The sequence below is a fragment of the Balaenoptera ricei genome, chromosome 11 (genome assembly GCF_028023285.1).
Source record: "Balaenoptera ricei isolate mBalRic1 chromosome 11, mBalRic1.hap2, whole genome shotgun sequence".
Taxonomy (NCBI): Eukaryota; Metazoa; Chordata; class Mammalia; order Artiodactyla; family Balaenopteridae; genus Balaenoptera; species Balaenoptera ricei.
Genome location: NC_082649.1, coordinates 22,835,351 through 22,859,676, shown reverse-complemented (window position 1 = coordinate 22,859,676; position 24,326 = coordinate 22,835,351). Strand labels below are relative to the sequence as shown.

General features: G+C 40.4%; 1 long non-coding RNA gene and 4 other non-coding genes across 5 annotated transcripts; 4 read left to right on the top strand and 1 right to left on the bottom strand.

Moving 5' to 3' along the window:
* Window positions 1-4,853: 4,853 nt before the first annotated feature.
* Window positions 4,854-4,959, top strand: TRNAL-CAA (transfer RNA leucine (anticodon CAA)). Its single transcript has 2 exons — window positions 4,854-4,891; window positions 4,914-4,959. It is a non-coding gene; the product is annotated as a tRNA-Leu (tRNA).
* A 4,165-nt stretch (window positions 4,960-9,124) lies between these two features.
* LOC132374499 (uncharacterized) lies at window positions 9,125-11,451 on the top strand. The gene is made up of 2 exons (XR_009505678.1): window positions 9,125-9,241; window positions 11,075-11,451. It is a non-coding gene; the product is annotated as an uncharacterized LOC132374499 (long non-coding RNA).
* Window positions 10,131-10,235, top strand: LOC132375466 (U6 spliceosomal RNA). Its single transcript, XR_009506016.1, has one exon. It is a non-coding gene; the product is annotated as a U6 spliceosomal RNA (small nuclear RNA).
* Window positions 11,452-12,594: 1,143 nt separating the features above from the next.
* TRNAR-CCG (transfer RNA arginine (anticodon CCG)) lies at window positions 12,595-12,667 on the bottom strand. Its single transcript has one exon. It is a non-coding gene; the product is annotated as a tRNA-Arg (tRNA).
* Window positions 12,668-19,642: 6,975 nt separating this feature from the next.
* Window positions 19,643-19,714, top strand: TRNAA-AGC (transfer RNA alanine (anticodon AGC)). The gene has a single exon. It is a non-coding gene; the product is annotated as a tRNA-Ala (tRNA).
* The last annotated feature ends 4,612 nt before the right edge of the window (window positions 19,715-24,326 follow it).

Genomic DNA, 24,326 nt, shown 5'->3' with positions numbered 1-24,326 from the left:
TGGGGGCATGGAGGTCACCACGTGCTAAGGAGGAAAGATAGGCTGAGAGAACAGCTCCTTTCCAGGGTATTTGGATCTTTCCTGCTTCTGGACATGGCCTCAGAAGACAAGATTTTGTGGTCTTACTTAGTCCTGTACCCAGCATTGTGGTTCATGGCTGAAGATCATGAATTGGTGGTATGTCCTAATTCATTCATTTATTCATCAGGTTTTAAGAGAAATAACCAGGAGGTAAAGAGAGGGGCTTCCATGAGGCTAGGTTAGCTTTTGCTGAATACTCTCAATAGATATAAATACATATGATAACATATATTATGTATGTATATAAAATACTACACAGATACAGAGCAGTGCTTAGCACATAATATGAAGTGCTTTATGCACCAGGGCTTATTTAATGCCCATAACAACCCTGCAAAATGGGTACTATTGCCTTTATTTTACACAAGGAAACTGAAGCACAAGGAGGGTAGTAATTTATCCAAGGTGCACAGCTAGGAAGCAGCAGGGCCAGAATTCATACTGAAGGTGGAACACATGACCATATACATCATATCCTACCTCACAATATCTATGGATTATGCTTTTCCACATGGGAAGGCAGAGCAGAGACTGAAGGCTTGGAGTGCCAGTCTGTTGTCCTGGGACTTTAACAATAACTCTGTCTACTCTAGACTCAGGATCTGCGACTGGAAAAGTAGGTGAAGAGACCCAGTCAGAATTGCATTCCAGTTTCACTTAATGTAGTACATTGGGGCAGGGAGGAAAAATAGAGCCCACAAAGAGGGCACTTTGCTTGTACCAGTCCAAGAAAATGTGCCCCTAGGATATACTCCCTGGTCCTTGCTGCTGGACTGATGGAGCTGTCTCCAGGCTAACTTAAAGGGTCTCACATTGGGTCTGCTTTATCTCCAGTAGACCCAGTGCTTTAGGAGCAGCATCTTGAATTTTTATTAACAGCAGCACCTGGAGCAGTGATAAGCAGCCTTGTTGGATTCAGCAAAGCTACTTCCAGTCTGAACTGGGATCTACTACAATAGTGAATCTTAACAATGCTGAGTGAAAAAAAAAGTCTTAAAAAACTATACCTTACGATACCCTTTTTATAATATGGATAAAAGGACTGTGGTTACCAATGGGGTGTGTGGGAGGATAGGATAGAGGAGGATGTGTGTGGACGTGTTTCGTACTGTTTATCATCTGATTCTTTTGGGTGGTGGGTTTTGAGTTATTAAAAACAATTTTTTTTTAACCTGCCATTTTGAATGAAGTTAAATGAACCTTGTAAATGATTCTAAATTTACTCATCTGCAGAAAGGTAAGCATTTGAATTCGTTGAGTCACAATATGGACCCCTTTAGGCAAACATGAGCCCAGTAGCATTCTTTGGCTCCTCTCTGGTTCTTTCCTCAGAAAATTTGAAGTTGTTAATTACACATTAGGCCTTCAACACCTCATTCTTTTGTTCTTTTGCGGCCCCGGGAAAACTGTGTTTGTCTTCAGCTGCTCTAGTTTTTTCTGATACTGACCCAGCAGGTACAGAAGAGCATCTTCCCCAGGAGCAGACAAGGCCTAGAAGGGACAGGTTCAGAGAATGAAAGGGAACTGGGCATGGCCCCTGCCATCCAGGATATGCAGTTGAGAAGATGAGAGAATACACATGACAATTAAAGGCAACACTTAAAAGCACTAAGAAATTAAGAGCAAAGCTAGCATATAGTAAATAGATCCATTTGTTAATACCTTCATTTATCTGTGATCCTGACCGAAGTATGGATGGAAATCACACATCTCTCAGCAAAATAAAAAACAAAACTTGAAAGCTTAGTGTACCAATGGTGGGTGGATTGCTTCTTCACAAATGCGAGACAATGATTCTTTGATTCAAATAAACAATTAACCAGTGCTAATTGTGCCCCGGCTGAACTTGACTATTGAGAATACAAGAGAACATGACCCTGTCCTTGGAAAAGTTAATAAAGTCAATTAAGAGGAGAAAAAATAACATGAAAAAGTGGAGATCGACAAAAGACCATTTGCGGATAAGTAAAACATTGTGTGCTGTAGGAGACCTCATTGTGGACCACGGTAGTCAGAAGAAGCTGAACACTTAGGTCTACATTTCTTCTTCAGTGCGCTTTTTTTTGAGGCTGAGAGGCTGGTACCTAGTAACTTTGTCCTGCAATAACTTTTGACTTGATCATGTAATTAAATCACTACACTCCTGAACCTCCTTTAACCCAGTAATTTCTTTTTTTTTTTTTTGACAATCCATTTGTTTAATTTTTTTAAACATCTTTATTGGAGTATAAGTGCTTTACAATGGTGTGTTAGTTTCTGCTGTATAACAAAGTGAATCAGCTATATGTATACATATATCCGCATATCCCCTCCCTCTTGCGTCTCTCTCCCACCCTCCCTATCCCACCCCTCTAGGTCACAAAGCACCGAGCTGATCTCCCTGTGCTATGTGGCTGCTTCCCACTAGCTATCTATTTTACATTTGGTAGTGTATATATGTCCATGCCACCCTCTCACTTCGTCCCAGCTTACCCTTTCCCCTCCCCGTGTCCTCAAGTCCATTCTCTACGTCTGCGTCTTTATTCCTGTCCTGCCCCTAGGTTCTTCAGAACCATTTTTTTGTTTTTTTTTCAGATTCCATACATATGTGTTAGCATATGGTATTTGTTTTTCTGACTCACTTCACGCTGTATGACAGACTCTAGGTCCATCCACCTCACTACAAATAACTCAATTTCGTTTCTTTTTATGGCTGAGTAATATTCCATTTTATGGCTGAGTAATTTCTATGTGAGGTCTTTGTGAAGAATAATGAGAATGCTCAATCAAACCAGTGTAGATTATTCTAGGGGAACTGACTTTGCTAGGGTATTAATAAAGTAGCTTAGATTTCATATTGTGCAAGCAATACATGAAAATGACAGTATTGCCCCAGGTACATTTCCACATAAAACAGTCAAGAGATTCATTTCAAGGTTGGAAATTAAAGGTCGTTTTTTGGGACTTCCCTGGTTGTGCAGTGGTTAAGAATCCGTCTGCTAATACAGCGATACACGGGTTTGAGCCCCAGCTTGGGAAGATCCCACATGCCCACCACAAGTACTGAGCCTGCACTCTAGATAGAGCCCATGAGCTACAACTATTCAGCCTGCATGCTGCGACTACTGAAGCCGGAGTGCTTAGAGCCCGTGCTCCGCAACAAGAAGAAACACCGCAATAAGAAGTCGGCGCACCGCCAAGAAGAGTAGTCTCCCGCACGCAGCAACAACCCAGTGCAGCCAAAAATAAATAAATAAAAATAAATAAACTGCACCTACCAAAATTTAAAAAATAATTTTTATAAACTGGATAAACTAGTGATAAATCTAGTGATTCCACTAATAGAAATAATTATGGATATTTGAAAATATTTATGCAAGGATGTTCTTTAGCGTATGTCTCATCAAAATGAAAAAAAAAATCCTATGTTCAACAATATCCATTCGATATGGGATAATTGCAGTACTTTGCAATTTAAAAAAATTATAAATTTTTAAGAAGTTACAGTCGCCTCGTCGGGAATCACTTCTGGGACAATTATAGCTTATGAAAGAAAATAGAGCAAATCTCAAATCTTGAGGGGAGGGAAATTAGGAAACTATTTTCCCCTATAGTTCTCACTCTCCATTTTCTCTATCAAAAATAGCATATGAAACCAAGGGAGTCTAGAAATCTCAGGTTCTACCGAAATTAAAACTATTTCTCTTTATGCAGAAAAGAGAACTAACCTTTGCCATACATAAAGAAAAAGGAAAACCTTTGTGTATCAATAAATACAAAAGGTAACCTATCGGGACAAAATCTACTTAAAATTCCCAAATCTATGTTTCTACTGTCTGAACTTCACAGCCCAAACACAGCAGTTGAAACAAGTGAGTCAAATATACTTGTTGAGTTCCTACCATGTAGGCCAGGCACGGTCCTGGGCAGGCACTGGGCCTACAAAGGTTATTTTCGCAGTTTCCCTGACCCCTAAGGACTCTCAATCCAGTTGGAGGAATGATTTCATATTTTTTAGTCTCAGGATTTCATTAAAATATGTGACCTTCCAGACTCAGAGCTCAGATTACTTTGCACAAAGCTGAGACAGCTGGAAAAGTCTGAGTCAGGAGATGTGGCACGTCCCTCATTTCCCCCCCGCTATCCCCCTTAAAAATCGCCATTTTATCCACGACCTGGCAATGGACGCCATGGAGACTTTCACTCCGGAATATCTGTGAGTGACCAGGAAGGTCAGGAAGCAAGCGTGTCGCTCCCAGAGTTTCTCTGGACCTGGGACAGGTCAATCCCTTGGGGTAGAAACTGGCCTTGTCAAGTCTACACCGGCGGGAGCTGTCGCGCCCTACAAGGATTTTCTCGGGCTATTCCTCGGCTGTCACTTTCGGAGACCAAAACAAACACTTCTCGAGTGGCAAGGCAGATCTGGGGACGAAAAGGAACCTAATAGAGAAGATAAAATGGTTCATGCCATAGAATCGGGGTCTTTTGCTACATTTTTGGTGATGTTCCTCACTGTCTTCAAAAGAAAGAAAGCCTAGGCGAGGCTAACTACGCTCAAGATTTTGGTAAAGATTAGAGGCTGGAAAACCCACCAAGCGACCTGAGCTAAATGATGTTCTTTTTTCCCTTCCCTCCCGAAATATGAGCGGTCTTCCTTTTCAGGCCACAGGTGGCCTTTTATTCTCGGACCGTTACCCGGCGACCCGGACGTAAACCTCTCTCCGGAGCATACGTCACAGAGACGCTGCTCTTTGTGTCTATTTCAATAGAAAATCTCGCTCCTTTCGCAGGGTGTCAGGATGGCCGAGTGGTCTAAGGCGCCAGACTCAAGCGAAGCTTCTCTAAATTGGGGATTCTGGTCTCCGTATGGAGGCGTGGGTTCGAATCCCACTTCTGACACACCGTTTTTTCCCTTCCCCTAATTTCCAAAACAAAAGTATTGATAAGCGCAATATGCATAAGCAATTTATCAACTCACTGTATTAAAAACTGACTTTTAAAAATTTCTCACAGGGACTGTTAACACCAAAAATATTGAAAGCTGAAGCATCGCGATATTTTTTGGAAGCCACGATATTTTGGAGCGAAAACGCTTAATAAAGACAGGAGAGTACTGCAAGTGTTGGTTTTTCTGAGGCATCGCGAGATAATCTAGAAACAGCGAGTTTTGGGAACCCAGATAGTTCCGTTCGCTTTGGTGCTGGAGGAGAAAGGGGGCGATGGTCCGGTACCCTGCCTGCTTATCTATCCGGCTCATCCACTTTGTTGCAGACCCAGGCCCTGCCCTGAATACTTCCTGTAGCACTTTCCTACCAACCCCACTCCCCTCTGGCTCATGGCAGTGCTGTCTGCAAAGAAATCTTATATAGATCCTCCGGTCTCTTCTCCATTTTCTAAAGTCATGTACTAGTTCTCAAACATTTCCTTTGTAAATTATGCACATTCACACTCACGTTGGCATCTGATAATTATTTTGTTTCCTCAGTCAAAACTGAGTGCCGTTGTAACTCCTGAATTAAATGTGGAAGTTATACTTTCCTCCTCCAAATCTAACCACCATCAGTATTTTACTATATTTCTTACACTCCTGTTTTCTCTGCATTCGTGTATATATATTCATAAATATTTTGTTCGTTTTTACAGAAATGCAGTCATACGAAACATACCATTCTCTTACACACTATTTCGCTTAATAGATCTTGAGCTCTTTCCATGTGAACACTTAATCTTTTTCCTTACAAAGGAAATGTTGCAAATCATTCCACAGGATAGGTAGATCCTATTTCATTTATCTACTTTTTTTTTTCTGAACATTCACTGTATTTATAATTACCATTCTTTCAACAAATATTTAATGAGTGCTTATTATGTACCAGGGGATGCAACCCTGGTGCTGTGGCAGTAGAATAGAATAGGGTAGGATAGGATAGAATTAAATTTAAATTTAATTTTAAAAACAGTAAAATAAGTTTATACTCTGTGTTGCTTATATTCCAGTCAAATGACTGATTCTGCCTCAGGAACACGACATTCCAAGATTCCCTTATCTCTCAGGAGAAGACTATACACATTCCGGATCTTGAGACAAAGTATTTAATGCCAGCTATTGAAGATTCATATATACTGACCCTGTATTTCGCTGTCATTATGACCACTCATGACTACTCATTTGATCTTTGCTTTTTATCCTAATAGTCAAAATGCAAGAGACTAGGCAGGTGAAAAGAAAACCTGGTTTATTTGACAATTAAATTCTCCAGAGACATTCATCAGAGACAGATCCAATTGTTTGATTTGAGAGGTCACATTCTGAGCTCAGATGGCTGGAACCAAATGGTTTCAAGTACTACCAAACATGCTCAGCTCCCTGCAGTTCTTAAATTAACTGTGGTTAACTGAAATATGAAATGAAATATAAAAGCTTACGGAGGGGAAATCGATTCTCACAAGACTTCTATTATTTTTATTAAACACATAACTGTACAGGGCATACTATATCATATACATGTATATCCACTGCCTAATAAAATCATTTTCAGAGGAGCAGACAAGTGTATCTATGAATACTCTGGAAGAATGTGTATTTTCTTTGGAGAACTGGGTGAATTGAAAAAAGTCAGGAAGATAGTTGAAGTGAAGAGATAGCAGCTGTTTCTCTTGGAGAGTTCTAGAAGAAAAAAAGAAGCAAGGATGCTATCATAAATGACTTTTCATATGACTGTGATATTGGATTTTTAAAAGGTTAATTTTAGTTTAAAAAAACCCACACAATTACAGAATTTTAACAAAACTACTTTTTAAGAGGAAATTTCCCGTTTCACTTGCAAGTGCCTCTTGGAATTATTGAGAAGATACTCCACCACTTCATTCATCCTCTTCTTTGCCCTCCCCATGGGAAGAGAAAACTGAGTAAGAGTCAATAAGGGTTTTTACCTTCTTTGACCCACATTTCTCTTTTGGGTGGCATTAATGTTCAGCTGTCCTTCTGTGGTCTCCCTTAGCCCTTTGCTTTGGTGGTTTCTAGGGGTACCTGTGTCTTCATGAGCTGCCGGGTGAGTGTGTCTACTGGGTTCCAGGTGTAGTTCCAGTGTGTCTACTGGGTTCCAGGTGGGTTCCAAACCATGTTTTTCAATCTACATTTACCCCCACAAAGTTGATATTTTATTTCTGCCACTAGTGAATATGCCTCAGTTGTTTCCGAATTGTTAAATGATACTTTTTAAAAAAAGGTAAAATTATGACTTTCACATTAATAAAAACATATATATGTCAAAGACTACTTAATTCATGAAAAATGTAACAAGCAGTAAGATGTTACAACTGGTTCAAAAGAAAATTCAAAGTACCACATATTTATAGACAGTCTGTAATGTTGGAATAAATTTACAAATGGATTTTTTTAACCTGTCAATTTCAGGGCAATGATCAATTGCATTCCACTAAACACAGTTCACCTGCATTTCTGTGGATGAAAATCATTTGCACTATTATCAGTTTTCTACAACTTAGAGTTGTAAGACACCTCAAATCTATGAAAGTTGTTCTTATGGACTGAATATGTTCCCTCCTCCCTCCCCCCAATTCGTTTGTTGAAACCCTACCCGCTAATGTGATGGTATTTGGACATGGGGTCTTTGGAAAGTAATGAGGATTAGATGAGGTCTACCCTCATGAAAGGGATTAGTGTCCTGAGAGAGCTTACTTCCTCACTCTGCTCTAAGAAGACAGCCTTCTACAACCAGGAAGAGGTTCCTCACTGGAACCCTGACCTCTCGGACCACCCTGATCTCAGACTTTCTACCTTCTAGAACAGTAAGAAAGAAATTTCTGTTATTTAAGCCATCCAGTTTATGATATTTTGTTATAGCAGCCCAATCTGACTAAGACAGTTGCCCTAGACAAAATATTGAGTATTGCCTGTGCTATACAGTAGGTCCTTGTTGGTTATATATTTTATATATGGTAGAACATGCAAGTGCTTTATATGTACGTTTTTCAGGTATTTTTATTTTCATTAACATCAGGGTAGTGATGACAAGAGAGAAAAGGAAAAATAGGAGAGGGGAAAATGACTAAAATTTCTATCTAATTCAATCACTTATGGTTTGAGGTATTAGCCTTTGAACTTTGACCCTTGACCTATTAGTCTCTTCTGTGAAAGCTTCCTCTTTCTTACTTCCTTTCCTCCTTTTCTCATTTTCTCTCCTCCCCTTTTCCTGGTCACCTCTGTATAACTGACCTCCCCCACACCTTGAGTCTTTTATCTTTAGCTGAAGATGGTAGTTAAGCCTGAATTCTAAGCCACCTCTTAGAGTTACTCATTTTCCCTTGGGTATCTCCCATGTATATATACACTTGTTAATAAACTTCTGTTTGTTTTTCTCTTGTTTATCTGACTTTCATTACAGGGGACCCAGTCAAGAACTTAGAAGAATAGAGGGAAAATTATTTTTTCCTCCACTACAAATTTTAAAATTCTACAAGCCTTTTCTGGGAGAGTCTCAAACATTGTTTCATCCATAAAAGAAGTAGGAAAGCAAAGCTAGACTGGGACCTGGTTACAGATTGTGCTGAAGAGGAAAGCAATGAACATTTGTTACAGGTTTTAGAGCCCAAGTTAATCTAGAGAGGTTGTAGGATATGAGTTAAATACAATCAAGTGATGACTTTTCAAAAGCGTCAAACTGTTGAATTCTCCTATCATAGAAGTTGAGGAAGAAACACAGTGACTGAGTACTTGTGGCAAAAGGCCAAGTTTGTTTCAAGTTCTTTGGAGCTATGTTCCAAAGAACATATCATGAGACCATCTACTTCATGCTCTACTTCCAGGATTAAATGAGACAATGTGTGCAAAGTGCATAACTCTTTCTAGCACAAAGAAAGGGGTCTGTAAATGCTATGTGTAGTGTTGGTACAGAGGCAAACAGCCAGTTAACTCTGGTGGTGTTGGGGAGTAAGTTTGAAAGTTTTAGCTGCTTCTCTGCTTTCGATGCAGGAAACTGAAGCTGGAGGAACCACTGAGAAGGCGAGACAGCCAACGTCCTAGAGAGGACCGGGAAGTAACCTTGGTTTTTGTAGGCTAGGCTCGCTCTAGGAGTGGCCTCTTTAGGATCAGTTAATTTTTACCATCCCCATCTGGAGCTGCGGGGAGGAGGTCGGATTCACTGGCCGGAAGGGTGGGGTGAGTCAGGGGTGAGGTGGTTCCCGGCTGTGTGGACAGCTTGGAACTGCAGTTGGGGCCCACTTTTCTGCTCTGGCGCTCTCGGACGTTTCAAACTTGGGACTTCTTTGTGGTCCTCCGCGTAGGTCAGACTCGGGTCCAGGGACCACCTGCTTTAAGGCTGGGCTGCACACTTTCTGCAGATCCTCAGCCCCTCTTCCCCTTCTCAGAGGTGGGTGGGTGGGACTGAAAGTGCCAAGCTTCTAATCTCTTGGTCTTTCTGGTGACCAGCCTTATTCTGAGGCTATCTAAGGGCACCACCCTAAGTTACCTCATTAGGATAAGAGCAAGGAAAAGGATAAGATAAGGATGTGACTGACAAACCACACTCCTATCACTATGAAATCCCAAGAGTTTGAGTAGCTTTGTGCCAGGAACCAGGGACAAAGACCACATATATTTATTATACCACACTCACTCAACATTAGCAAATCCATCAGGACGTGCACAGGCATGAGTTGGCTGGAGCTTGGTTTAGCAGAGATAAAAGTTTTCAGTCATACTCCTTCAGGAAAGAGTCTCAGCCAGTGACCAGTTCCAAGGTCCAGCCTGACTCTTAGGCAAGAATGAAGAATATTTCATTTGAGCCTGTAGATGCTTGAAAACTTTGAAACTCAGAAGGTAGGTGAAATATTGGAAGTGTTCATTCACTCTGAGACTTCCCTTGTAAAAATAGTGTTTTGTAATATTCATGATTCCCTGCTTTCTGTCTCAGGAAAAGATGCTCATTATATCCAGAAAGGTTTATAAAACACATGATTGTGTACTAGCTAAAAATTGATTGGAGGGTAATAGGGAATGAGTACCTGACTTGTTTGGCTTTTAAAGTGTGAGTAAATAATGCAGAATCATGCTCGCTTCAACAGCACATACACTAAAGTTGGAAATGATACAGAGATTAGCATGGCCCTTGCTCAAGGATGACACGCAAATTTGTGAAGCGTTGCATAATTTTAAAAGAAATTAAAAATGAAAATATCAGTAAATGAGAGTTTGACTAAGCTATCCTCAGAATGATAAATTTCATCCTAGCCACTGAGTTCATATGATGCACCTAACCAATACTATCCAGTGTAAAGCATGTCTAAGATTTAAAAGGTGAAGTTAAAATTCAACTAAATTGTGCATAGCTCCAGCTCAAATTAAAAAAGATACTTTAAAAAAATGTGGAATACCCAGCATAGAAATTAGGTCCAGAAGGGGACCAAACTATAACCACTACAACACAGGCCTAATATCTCCACTGATGAGTAGATATACAGTTGTCCCCTGCTATCCATGGAGGATTGGTTCCAGGACCCCAGTGGATACCAAAATCGATTGACACTCAAGTTCCTTATATAAAATGGCATAATTATTTGCTTATAACATATACACATTCTCTTGTATACTTTAAATCATCTCTAGATTACTCATAATACCTAATAGAGAGTAAATGCTATGTAAATAGTTGCTGGTGCATGGCAAATTCAAGTTTTGCTGTTTGGAACTTTCTGGAATTTTTTTCTGAATATTTTTGATATGGAGTTGGTTTAATCCATGGTTGCAGAACCTGCAGATATGGAGGTCTGACTGTAAATGAGATGAGTGTGGTCCACCATCAGAGTGTTCCTAGGAAAGCAATAGTACAAGTCGCCAAATCTGATTTCTCTTTGAAATTTAGTAGAGAATTCAGTTAACTCATCAGCTCTAGTATTCAATTTCTTATAAATTTGTTGTAGAACGGTAGCACTTTATTGGAATGACACATTGAAAATTCCTATTTTAACCCCATTTCATCCATTTTTATTACAGATATCTCCCTTTCATGGAACATGAGGTGAGAAAGAGACTGTACTTCACCACTTAAAATATCATGCCTGTACTTCTCTGGTGGCGCAGTGGTTAAGAATCCTCCTGCCAATGCAGGGGACACAGATTTGAGCCCTGGTCTGAGAAGATCCCGCATGCCATGGAGCAACTAAGGCATGTAGATCTGGACTATGTATCTTTGGTGAACTTTATGTAACTTGTCATTGTGTCATTTTGATGAATGATCCTTTGTCTTGAAAATGTATATAACTGTATCACAGACCTCTAACAAGCAGAACAGTCCTCAGAGTTTTCTGAAAAACTGTCTCCCAGGTTATAGTCCTTATGTGGCCTGAATAAAATTCTCTTTTTCTTCTTTAGATGGACTGTTGATTAATTTTTCATCTACATTTGTATAAGTGGAATCATACAGTATTTGTCTTTTTGTGACTGGCTGATTTCACTTAGCATAATGTCCTCAAGGTCTATCCATGTAGTAGCATGTGACAGAATTTCCTTACCTTTTAAGACAATAATATTCCATGGTATATACCATATTTTGTTTATCCATTTATCCTTCTAAGGCTGTTTGGGTTTAATTCCACCTCTTGGCTATTGCGAATAATGCTGCTATGAACATGGGTGCAAATATCTCTTTGAGACTCTGCTTTCGATTCTTTTGGATATAATACCCAGAAGTGGAGTTGCTTGCCGGATCATACCATAGTTCTATTTTTAAATTATTTGAGGAACCTCCCTGCAGTTCAGATCCATTTATGGCATTTGCAGTCTTGCTAAAACTAAACCTATCATGGCTACGTAGAAGTTGCTCTAGAGGACAGTTCAATTGGAATAAAAGCCTTTGGTGGCTTCTGCCTTTAGGCTTCTCTCTGAGATTGCTATTTGGGAAGTAGAGGCCACTATATTTATGGTAGCTAATGAAAATCTGGAGAACACCTATTTCAAACCATTCAGAGCCACAGTAGTAGAGAATCCTAGTAGACACCTTGTTTCCAGAAATTTAACTCACCATTACCCCATTTAATTGATTTTTTTAGTGACACCTTCCCTCCACCCCACCACGAAAAAAGTTCAGTATTTTAACTTTGAAAAGACCAAGTGCCTTCATATTCTCAGTGAGTTAGCACTATTATTCCTTATGCCAGGAATAATAAAACTCTGTTTAAAGGAGCCCCCATCCCTTATTTTTGATCTCAGCCCGTTGCTTATTTCTTTGATAGGACGTGAAACAAATTTTAGTTATTTTGTTTCTGTTTACTTGATTTCATTTGTTGGGTCCGGTAGAAAGTAAGCTCCTTGAGGACACGTGGTATTTCCTCCTTGTTCATTTGTACAGTACTCGTCACACACCAGGCCTCCAATATCTAAATGTTAAATAAGAGTTTATTTATTGAACTCACATCATCAACAAGAAGGGAAAGGAAGCAAATCAGATTTTAAATATCTTCCAAGCTTTACCCAACCCGGCAGTGAATGAGACCAGCGAAGGGAAAAAAGAAGGACGACCACGAAGGGACTCGAACCCTCAATCTTCTGATCCGGAATCAGACGCCTTATCCATTAGGCCACGCGGCCAGCTGATAGAAAAACTTTTTCACGTAGCGTACAAAAGGTATGTAAACAGGAGGGGGAGGGGGCTTTTCTACCGCGGATTCTGAAGATCTAGCTAAACAAGACTTCTCAAAAATTCACCAACAGTTAAACTATTTCCAACACTGTCTAAAAGTTGTAAAAACTAATACATAAATGTCAGGAACTGTTAGACGGTTCATCGTTGTGGACCTGTTGAAGTCTTTTGATTAATGACTTCGAGAGGTGGGGTAGAGAGGAAGACTTTGAGTCGAGAGCTGATGTTGCATCCCTTATGGAAAACAGCAAAGAGGAAGGAGTGAGCACAGATGGTGCATTCGGAGGGTGGGAGTCTGAAGGGAATAATGGAGGTGATGGAGGAAGGGCAGAGATAGCCTGGAAGCTTCATAGAAGGTTCTCCTGTAAGTGCAAGGTTAGCTTAAGCCTAGAAAAGAATAGTTTATTCAGTATATATATATATATATATATATGTATATATATATATATATATATATATATATATATACACATATATATATATACACACACACACACACACACACACACACACATATACGCTTGTGGGTTTAAAAAGAACGGAGTGAATGGACGCTGTCAAGGAACTTGGTGATTTCCATGCTTGACTTGGATACTTCCCAAATTTGACTTGTTTTTGACAAGAAGATGTCCACTGGTTCCTTTATGGGTTAAGCCACAGAGCAATAGGGTTTTTTGAAAGAACCATGCTCATCAAAAGTGTGGGTGGAATAGGAAAGATGTGAAACGTCCAACCCTAGAAGTAAAGCAGTAATATTCATGTATCCATTTACTCAATGGTTTTGGTTTCTCGAAAATGGCCAGCTATTTGAAACAAAACCAAATCAAAGAGAAATTTCTCCCCTCCTTTATCTTACACTCTTTCACAAAAAGACTTTTCCCCACCAACGTCTCCCATCCTTCCCACTGTTTTCTCCTACGGTATCTTCTCTTGGGGTTAACACAAAACTCAAATTATCGCCTAACCTGTCAATCAAGATTTTTGGAGTTCCGACTGTAGACTTTGACATCTAGCTCAGGGCTGGAATCTAGGGACATTGATGAGGGAGAGACTACTGGGGGTGGGGTGGAGGGTGTCCCAGAATGAGCACGAGATTTGGAGTAATAACAAGTGCGCTTCCCTGTCTTTCCAACATAAGATTATATAAACTGTTGCAGAGCAAAAAAAGTGACAAATATTTGCACTGCTGTAAATGTAACTTTAGGATTAAAAGCCTTAGAATTTACATTTCAGAGAGGAAAAAAAGAAATGAGGGAAGATATAAAGCTCAACAAACTACAGACCTGCCGTTTTCAGTTCTATTATGGACCATATTGCAGAAATGAAACCATTTGGGCACATAATTTTAAGAAAAGAACATTCTAGAGTTAGTGATTTTATTAATAATCCTTTGGCCAAGAGTGAAAATACAGACTGAAGGAATCTTAATACCCTCTACTAAACAAATTTAGAAAATTGAAGGCGGACTAGGGATACTAGCTGGGAATGAGTTTTGCATAGCAATTAAGTTGCGCTCTTTGGAAACTGGTGGTTACATTCCAGAGGAGAAAACAAACTTTTGAAGTCTAAACTCTTTAGTGGATTCTCTTGGATTTTCATCTTAGCAGCCATACCATTTGCAAATAAAAATTGGTCTCCCCTAACCCGGTTTTGTACTTTTTATTTCTTTTGCCTCTTCTTTGCCTCTTGTTCAAGTCTTTAATCCATTTTTTAATATTAAAAAAATGGAAGTATAGTTGATTTACAATTTAATCTATTTGAGTTAATTTCTGTGTATGGTGTAAAATAGTGCTCCAGTTTCATTCTTTTGCATGTGGCTGTCCAGTTTTTCCCAACACCATTTATTGAAGAGACTATTCTTTCCCCCTTATATATTCTTGGCTCCTTTGTGTGGGTTTACTTCTGGGCTTTCTAATCTGTTCCACAAATCTAGATGTCTTTTTTTAATACCATACTGTTTTGGTTACCATAGCTTTGTAATATAGTTTGAAGGCAGGAAATGGATGCATCTAGCTTTGTTCTTCTTTCTCAAGATTGCTTTGGCTATTCACAATCTTTTGTGGTTCCATAAAAATTTTAGGATTGTTTGTTCTTTTTCTGTGAAAAGCACCATTGGAATTTTGATAGGGATTGCTTTGGGTAGTATGGACATTTTAACAATATTCATTCTTCCGAACCATAAGCATGGCATATCTTTCCATTTATTTGTGTCTTCTTCAATTTCTTTCATCAGGGTCTTATAGTTTTCAGTGTACAGGTCTTTCACCTCCTAGGTTAAATTTATTCTGAGGTATTTTCTTGATTGTTTTTTTAAAGAGTGAGTAAAAGTGAAGGTCCAAAAATAATAATATAACTTCAAATATTTTGCTTTAACTGAAACATCACCAATCTTTTGAAAAGAGAGAGGAGAAATTCCTTATAAGTTTCTTTCATTAGACACACTTAAAATGTGTCTGGTACAGATTCCAGTTTCTATTCATTTCAAGGGAGTGAGAACTTCAAGACGTTTTGAATCTCAGTGGAGAATCCTCTTAGATTTTTATATTTCCTCCCTTCTTTGTTCATGGTGATATTGCATTTTATTAATAATTGCTGCCTTTTATGCAATCTTTGCAGCTTTAAAAATTAAGGTTAAGCTACTAATGGGGTTCAGGACATGCTACTTCAAAATGTGGTACCTTGGTATATTGAATATTGAAGCTGAAGGAGTTTGAGAAAACAGGTTATAAAACTCTCAGGTGGAGGTGCCTTCCCTATACCTGGAGGGAAAGAGCATCCTTACCTCACATCCCCTTCAGATAGAACAGTGATTTCTCTGCTCTTTCTCTGTAATTCTGATCTTTCACCTGTTTGTTCCATTTAATCTAAAATCTCTTTCCCTTTCAAGAGCAGTTACATTTTTATTCTTCCAAATACATGTCTTTTATGTCATTTCTATGGTTCCTTGGAAGGGCAAGAGATAGTACCTAACTGCCAATCTCCTTCCCCTCGCCCATGCCTTCCCTGCTCTCTTTTACTTTTTCTCCATCCTTCTTATCCCCCAGTTTTAATTTCTTCAAAAATTGAAGACATTTTAAGGGGTTATTGTAATAGTTCTTTGGCTGATGAATTCATAAGCAACAATTGTTGGGTGGAGTATCGGTTGTGAAAGCATGTGCTGGCATGGGACGTTGACATGGTGGGGGTGTCCTATTTTCAGCACTCTGGAAGATTTATTTTCCCAGCATGGGCTGGCAGCATGGAGCGGTTGATTTTTTACCCAAAATGATTCTAAGCAGGGAAATCATTTTAATTTTATCACTTTAAGCTCTGTCCAGCAGCTCTACATAAGGATCATCACTAGAGATTACTTGAGGGTGGAAGATATGACTTCTGTTTCTGTGAGCTGCGTACCCCTTGTTTCATGGTGGAGGTGTTTCCATGCATTCCACCACATCTACAGTTACTTCCTCCACTGAAGTCTTGAATTCCTCAAAGTCATCCATGAGGGTTGCATCAACTTCTTCCAAACTCCTGTTAATGTTGATCTTCTGACCTCCTCCTATGAACCATGAATTTTCTTAATGGCATTTAGACTGGTGAATCCTTTCCAGAAGATTTTCAATTTACTTTGCCCAGATCCATCAGAGAAATCACTATCTATGGAGTGGAATCTTAAACCAGTCAATCTGGAATTACCTAGTCAGCACTAGTGAGATAATCTGCCTGATAGACCCCTGCCATCCTCCAAAGGAAGGTGACCTTGCCACAAACAATCCACTCTTTGCTAGTAACATCCTTGTCCTGCCCCCTCCTGTCTGTAAAAGTCTTTCACTTTGTACAGCACTTTGGAGCTTCTTTCTATCTGCTAGATGGGATGCTGCCTTATTCATTAATTTTTGAACAAAGCCAATAAGATCTTTTAAATTTATGCAGTTGAATTTTGATTTTTAACAATGTCTAAATTCAGAAATTTTGTTTTTTTCTGAAAACCTTGTAAAGCATAAGCATTTTTCTACAGTCTGTCTTCTCACCCTCTGCCTGGGAATCCCAATCAAACATAAAAACAAGCAAGCAAGCAAAGTCAGTGTTTCCCACTGATGTCCCAGCAACCCAGGTCTAAGCAGACAGCATCCTTCTTTAACACTCAACACTTCCCTGACAACCACATAGATTGGTTTCCCTGCTGCACTTTAGAAAGACACCTATATTCGGTTACATAACTTCCAACTGTAGGGGATGAAAAATAACTTTTCCTCTACCTTCTAAGGTCTCAGCTGAGCCCCTGTAACAAAAGACAGATTAAGGAAAGAGCAGACATGTTTATTAACGTGTATATCTCATATACACATGGGAGACACCCAGGGAAATGAACAACTCTCAAAGAAGTAGCTTAGAATACATGCTTAACTATGATCTTCAGCCAAAAACAAAGAAAGAAGTACGTGAGGAGTTGACCTAGAAAAGCACGGTAAAAGAGGGTACGGTTTGTTATGCAGATTTAAGTCAGGGCCTTCTCCACTGATGAGATTCTCTTATGATTTAGATTCTACAGAGGTTGTGACTTTTGGTCCCAGGAACCATCAGCAAAATCTGAAGACCTGTTAGAACTGCAAATTCTCGGGCCCTACCCCAGACCCACTGAATCAAATTCTGGGGATGATGTCTTCAATTTATATTTCAACGAGCCCTCCAGATGATTCTGATGCACCTAAAGTCTGTGAATGACTGGACTAGTAGGACCAATGCCTTCTGCTCTCTCACCTTAGAGCAAGGGGCCTTTTTTCTCTCCTACCTAGAGAAAGCGCAGGAGCGATAGGGATCTGGGACACTTCTACTGTTCTGCGCATCCAAATCCCCAGCGTCTTGAGGAACCCCCTCTGCTGCACTCTTCCTCCCACCTTTCTGCATCCTGCTCCTCACTTCCCTTCTTGTCTTTCTCCTCCTTCTGTGTTAACTTTCCCAGGATCCTAGTTCATTCCAGTTTCTGTCCCTAGATTTTCAGGCCCAGTTGTTCCCAAACTGGTCTATCTGATTCAACTGAGGGATAATTATTATTTTTTAACATTTATTTTGTTGAAGTATAGTTGATTTACAACGTTGTGTTAATTTCTCCTGTACAGCAAAGTGATTCAGTTATACATAGATATACATTCTTTTTTCATATTCTTTTACATTATGGTTTATTACAGAATATTGAATGTAGTTCTCTGTGCTATACAGTAGGACCTTGTTGTTTATCCGTTCTATGTATAATAGTCTGCATCTGCAAATGCCAAACTCCCAGTCCTTCCCTCTCCCCCTCCCACAAGTCTGTGAGTCTGTTTCTGTTTCACAGATAAGTTCATTTGTGTCATACTTTAGATTCGACATATAAGTGATATCATATGATATTGTCTTTCTCTTTCTGACTTACCTCACTTAGTATGATAACCTCTAGGTCCATCCATGTAGCTGCAAATGGCATTATTTCATGTCTTTTTTATGGCTGAGTAGTATTCCATTGTATATATGTACCACATCTTTATCCATTCCTTTGTCGATGGACATTTAGATGGCTCCCATGTCTTGGCTATTGTAAATAGTGCTGCAATGAACAAAGGGGTGCATGTATCTTTTCCAATTACAGTTTTGTCCGGATATATGCCCAGGAGTGGGATTGCTGGATCATATAGCAACTCTTATTTTTAGTTTTTTGAGGAACAAACGTTCTGTTTTCCATAGTGGCTGCACCAATTTACATTCCCACCAACAGTGTAGGAGGTTCCCTTTTCCAATTGAGGGACATTTAAATAACATAAGATTCCCGAGCAGAGCCGGAGATTCTGAGCGCACTCAGCGTCTAGGGAGTGGGGACGGAAGTCCGTAGTTTTATTAAGGTCCTCCAGGTGATGTTCCATCTTTAGGGACCGCAGAGGTGTTGTATAAAAAACACTTATATATCCCTTTAACCTCTGGGTCTGAGGGTCGCCTGTGGCCCATGCTTTGTATACCCCATTTCCCCTTGTCTATCCGACACCCCCCGCCCCACGTGCAAATCCCCTGGGTCTCGACAGGGTCTGATCCGCCGGGATGGCCAGGTCCGGAGCTGGGGAGGAGGCGAAAGGGAGATCGTGATTTCAGGTCTCCAAGAGTCCCACAGGGGTGAGAGAGAATCAGAAGAAAACTTAGGAAAAGGATTTAGGATTTGCCCCAAATACTCATTTCTGGGTTGACCCTCGTACCCAAAGCCAGAGAACGGCGGGAAGCGCCTAATGGTTGAACCTCGGAGAGTAAGGGGTCTAACGACTACAGGCGCACGGACAAGCCTACTCCTTAAAACGCCTTCCTTCTGCGTGCTTTTCACTCCGTGGAGGATTCGGCCCGAAAGGGGGCGCTATAAGGCTGCTCGGTTTCTTTCGCTCCTCTTCCCGGTGCGCGCTTCTCGGTGGTGCTCGCGATCCGAGGCTCAGAACCCGGGAGACGCAGGCGCCATGCGGTTTCCCGACTCCGAGGCTGGACGCGGGAACGTACCGGAGTCGGGGGCTGCGACCGACGCGGGCCTGTCTACAATGCCCCTTCAGTCTTCTCTCCTACCTGGACCTGAATCCCCATGACACCGTTTAGACTTTCTTCTTTTTATCCTCCTGCATTGTACTCAGTTTTCTGGCAACCTTTTTAAGCAGAGGTCTTATCCCAGACCTTTCCCTGGGGGCGGCCAGTCAGGACTGCTCCCTTCTCCACCGGCAGGTGGCCGTCGAGGTGGCGTCCGAGAGGGTGACCAGTAGTGGGAGAGCTCAGGACCAGACGGGACATTCGGTAAAATGTTTAGTTTGCCTTCTCACAGCCTAGCTACAAGACAGTATCCAGTATAGAAAATTCAAAGATTGAATTTGATGAAGGAAAACTTCGTCGAAAATGTAGTAACGGGTCATAGGAATATTTCTGAGCTCCTTCTAGAAGGAGGGGGTGTAGCTCAGTGGTAGAGCGCGTGCTTAGCATGCACGAGGCCCCGGGTTCAATCCCCGGCACCTCCAGGGTTTTTTCTCTTTCTTTAAAATTATTTTTAGTTCTGAATCATTCCCGGACACATTCTCGTTTGCTGAGAATGTCCGCCGTCTGGCCTCTTTTCTGATTCTTTTGTTCCCTTCAGGTCTTTTAAGTCACAGAAAAAACAAGGAAAACAAACCGACTCTATTTTGTTTTTAATATGGGCGCATTTTTGCTCTAGGGCCGTGGCACCACCCTGAGTAGCTGAGTCAACTAGCGAAAGACACGATTAAGGAGGCTGGGGGAGCACCAAACCGCTCTGGACTCCAGAAACCGAAAAACAAGCGAGGTACCAAATTAACAAGCACAATTACATAGTTACGTTTCGCAGTATCATCTAAGGGCAAGAAACACAGAAAGGAGAAAAAACAAGAACAAATGTGAAGTCCATCTGAACTTTTGAAAATGTGAAGGAAATTTTCTTTAGATTCCTTCGTTTTCTGAGCTGTTCCTGGGTCAAGGAATAGATCCTAGGAGAGGAAAGCTTTCCTATGGGTTTCCCTACCACTCTCTTCCCATTACAGCCTCCCTTTCTTCTTTTCTCCATCTCTCCGTTTTTATACATTATATGCATTTCTTTGACTTATTGTTCCTGACTTTTTTTTTTTTCATTGTTCCTGACTTTAGAGTAACTTTTAAAGTGTAATGTAAGCTTTAGATCTAGATAGAAGTTCTTTATTGCGTTAAATAAGTTCTCCCCTTTTTACCTGACTTGAAGTAGCATGTGATTGGCTAATTGTAAAAGATGAGTTAAGGAGGGGAATCAATCAGAAAATAAAGATACACACTCCTACCCCATATTCTTACCACTCCTGTCTCCATCCCACATTTTGAAGGGCCTCACGCATACACGTGTGAACATCTCACACACACTTCCAAGATTCATACATACCCTTGGCAAAGAGCCATTCCAGGGCCACCTCCTAGGCCTAGGACCATGCACCTTAATGTCATGGTCTGCCCCCAGGAGGATAGATTCAGAAGGAGGCCTGTGCAGGGCCTGGAAGAAGGGAGGATCAGAGCTGTTTGAGCAGAGAATTCTAGGAACCCTGGTATCATTAGGGAGATACTTGGCCAGGAGAGGCCCCAGGGCATAAGCACTTTTTGCCCAGGCTAAACCTGCCACTGAGTGTTTGCTCCAGAGTTTAAGGGTATATTTGTGTTTAACAATACCTGAGGGACTTCCCTGGCTGTCCAGTGACCCAGGCTCCGTGCCTCCACTGCCAGGGGCACGGGTTCGATCCCTGGTCGGAGAACTAAGGCCCCGCATGCTGCAAGACCTGGACAAAACAAACAAGAACAATACCTGAAACAGTCCTTTCCCAATGTAGTTCTAAGATTAACCTTTCATGCTGTCTTTTCCAAAATTCTCAGTTTCCTAACCCATGTATGTGTGGGTCTGGTAGTATCTCTTGCAACTTGTACCTGCTGGGCTGTATACTTGACAATACTTGCAAAATTGGAGTGTAATGTAGGGGAGGAAAACATTTTCCTCGACCCTTTTAGGGTCCCTGACTAGGTCTGAAAATTGAAACAATAAAGACAGATTAACAGGAGAAAAGCATGCAAATTTATTTAGTATAAGTTTTATTATGACATGGGAACCCTCATAAGAAAATGAAGACCCAAAGAAGTAGTTAAACCTGTGTATTTTATGCTAGGTTTGAGGCATAGTGGAGAGTCATGGAGGAATATGATAGTTGATGAAATAAAATTCATATTTTATGATAAGACAAGAAAAATTTAAACATGAATTTTTTCTCTGCCCTTTTGGGTGTCCTCTCTCCCCTTTAGTGTGTATCGTGCATCTGCATTAACCAGACCTCCTTAGGAGATAACATTCCTCCTTAAACTTGTAAGGGGTCAGGATGACCCACTACTTGCTTTGTACATGCAGATCTGGATTGTGTAAACTGTCACTATGTCATTTGACGTATTTATCAATGACATATTGTCTCTAAAACTTATACAACTGTACTTTGACCTCTAATGGGTAGAACAGTACTCAGAGCTTTCTTTTTTTTAATTTTATACATTTATTTATTTTATTTATTTATTATTTTTGGCTGCATTGGGTCTTCGTTGCCGCGTGCGGGCTTTCTCCAGTTGCAGAGAGCGGGGGCTACTCTTCCTTGTGGTGCGCGGGCTTCTCATTGTGGTGGCTTCTCTTGTTGTGGAGCACAGGCTCTAGGTGCACAGGCTTCAGTAGTTGCGGCATGCGGGCTCAGTAGTTGTGGCTTGCGGGCTCTAGAGCGAAGGCTCAGCAGTTGTGGTGCAGGGGCTTAATTGCTCCGTGGCATGTGGGATCTTACTGGACCAGGGCTCAAACCTGTGTACCCTGCATTGGCAGGCGGATTCTTAACCACTGTGCCACCAGGGAAGTCCCTCCTCAGAGCTTTCTGAAAGACTGTCTCTCAGGTTATAATCCTCAGGTTGGCTCAAATAATATTTTCCATTTCTTTCTTAGATCATCTATAGATTAATTTTTCATCGACATAGGTTAAGGACATTGTGGTAAATGGGGGAAATTTAGCAAGGCTTGTCTTTTAGGGATCTTCTTTCTTCTTGGCATCCCTTTGTCTTTGGAGATAAGGGTGTTTCTTTCCTGCATACGGAGAGTACCTGTCACAGGTCACCTTTTATGACCTGTTTCAGGAAAGAAAGGTAATGGAGGGAAGTCAGAGTGAACTTTCTGCTTCTGCTGTTTTCTCAAATTCCTTCAGCTTAAAATATTCGATATGCTAAAGTGTCATATTTAGGGGTTGTATGTCCGGAACCCTGTCAGTAACAAGATAGAATCTGTCAAAGGAAGAATTGATCTAAACTTTATAGATTTCTCTAACAATGTTATATGTTAAAAGTTTATGGGAATTTTGTGGCATAGATCATATTATCTTAGTGTTACCTGAAAACTGAGTTCACCTCTTGGTGAGTGTTGAGCCAAAAGACACAACCAAGCCAAAGAGCGGGAGAAGGAAGGATTTACTACTTGCAGTAAGTAGGGAGAACACTGGGGATATTTCTCAGAGCTGTGTCTCCCTGAACGGCAAAGTTTTAAGCTAAGGGTACATGCATATTCACGAAGGGGCTCGAGCAGAGGAGAATTCAGCATAGAATTGGGGCAAAGGTTGACAGAGTCCAGGCTCTAGTTGATTGAAGTCGCAAGGGTCAGCAAAGGTCAGCATTATCGTTCCTTAGGTTCCAGTTAGTCTGGTGGTTGAGCGCTCGAGAAGGTTTGGATCTGCACAACAGTTCAAGAATGTGCTTCAGGCTAATCTTTACCTTTGAAACAAAACTGGGAGTCTTTACAACTGGTATATTGCCTCTGATATGGTTATTTCCCTGTTCTAATAATAGCTGTTTGTTCTTATATTCTTTTGTTCCCCTTAAAATCATTAACTACTGAGACTTCTTCTTCTGCAAGGGCAAGCACTGTGGCCAGGCTTAGGTCACAAAATGGCTTAGGCCTAAAATGGCTTCTCTTATGTCAGGAAAGCCATGCCTGATTCTCTTTCTCCGTGGACCCCCTACCGAATCTGACTATGTTAGGGCTGTTAAATTAATTGAACAAGGAGGCCAATAGACTGAGGTGGCTCTAATTTCCACATAAGCAAACTAAAACTAAGGCTGTAAATGCTTCAAGGTTACAAAATAGAAACAATAAGGACAACCAGTCACAAACAGCCAACTAGGCTTTGAGCTATATAGCCAATCAAATAATTTTCTTTCTCTGCTTCTGCTCCTTCTTTATATAAGTCTTTCCCCTAGCTCTTGTCAGAAGGTATGTTAAAGAAAGCTCTTCTGAAAACTTGAAAATGTTGATTAAAAAAAAAACATGAATTTATACTACTTTCTCAAAGTTTTGAGAATGATAAGAACAGTGAAATGTATGTCTTAATGGGAGAATCTTAAGAATCTCACCTCTAACGTGAGTTTCTCTGTCATTAAGAGTGCTAAAGGTATTTCCCAAGTAGAGAAATAGACTCTGTAAACTGTAGAAGATACTATATATTGGTAACAGAGCTGTTGCCCTAGTCACACTTCAAGTGCTCAATAGCCACATGTGGCTAATAGCTACCATTTGGACAGCACAGATACAACATTTCCATTGTTGTAAAAAGTTCTGTTGGACAACACTAAGTTAAAATATTAGTCTTTTGGAAGAGAAAGCTTCACTCCAATCAAAAATTATACAATTTTACTTTTGAAGATATTATTGAAACATATTAAAGTTTTAAAAAATTTGGACAACTGAATGAAATCTATTTGTAAATACCCAGATGGTCTTTGAGATAAAGGATTGAAGCCTTGCCATAACTTTAGTTCTTTTCTTTTTTGGAAAGGGAGGTATGATAAATACAGATAGAAAAGATTCAGCTACCCAGAGAGCTTCTTGGGTAAAGTTTTCCTAACCATAACTTTGGAAAGTTTGGAGGAATTTGTCCTCACCATTATAAGTGCTTTTATGTATTGGTAATTTAAGCATCAAAGTTCTGGAGAATGACTTAGGCGCCACCAGATGGTCATCTTGGGAACACCAAAATCCTTTGCTATGTATGAGAGTTTTGAGATGGCCAATATCTTTCTGTAATGCTAGAT